The sequence below is a fragment of the Wasmannia auropunctata genome, unplaced genomic scaffold (assembly GCF_000956235.1).
Source record: "Wasmannia auropunctata unplaced genomic scaffold, wasmannia.A_1.0 LD312908.1, whole genome shotgun sequence".
Taxonomy (NCBI): Eukaryota; Metazoa; Arthropoda; class Insecta; order Hymenoptera; family Formicidae; genus Wasmannia; species Wasmannia auropunctata.
In genome coordinates this window covers 1-717 of record NW_012049982.1, presented here as the reverse complement: position 1 = coordinate 717, position 717 = coordinate 1, and the positions used below count along the sequence as shown (strand labels likewise).

Sequence of the window (717 nt, the reverse complement as noted above, 5' to 3'; positions counted from 1 at the left end):
AACAAGATAATGAACAAGAACTGTTGATAAAACAAGAGTTGATCGCTCTTGTCAAAGTGAATCCTGCTTTATATGCAAAAAATTGGAAAGAATATGCTGGAATAAATTTTTGCAAAGATTTAGCTTGGGAGAGCATTGGATTTAATTTGTCAAAAAAAATGTCAGGTGAGTCGAATATAAATTATTTGATATGCGGTGACTGGTGATGAGGTTAAGTTTGGTTAAATTTAACATGTTTTAATTTTTGTGATTACCAGGAAAAGATGCTGCAAAGATGTGATATAATATTCGTCAGCGATTTGGTAAAGAAAGGCGGAAAGTCGTAACATCTCTTAAAGGAAAATCTGGGCAAGGAACAAAACCCGTGTATGTGCCAAAATGGAAATTTTACGATCTATGTTTATTCTTGGTAGACCATATCACACCTCGAAAGTATGTAATTACCATTTACAAATTAAATTAACTTGTTACGACATTAGATAATGATATGATATTTGGTGTTTCAGAACTGTCAGTAATTACACGTCAAAGAATGTGAAAAATACCACAACTATTGGAAAAATTTCTCCTTCTCCGATATTTATTCTGCCTTCACCATCACTTTCTCCATTATCTGCACCAAGATCAATACCTCCACAAGCATTATCTCCACAAGTACCATCTTCACAAATATTGTCTTCACAATTACTATCTTCACAAATACTGTCTCCACAAGTA

The 717-nt window shown here is 33.2% G+C and overlaps 1 long non-coding RNA gene across 1 annotated transcript; it reads left to right on the top strand.

Moving 5' to 3' along the window:
* Positions 1-12: 12 nt before the first annotated feature.
* LOC105460964 lies at positions 13-706 on the top strand. The gene is made up of 3 exons (XR_975885.1): positions 13-165; positions 258-432; positions 507-706. It is a non-coding gene; the product is annotated as an uncharacterized LOC105460964 (long non-coding RNA).
* Positions 707-717: the final 11 nt, after the last annotated feature.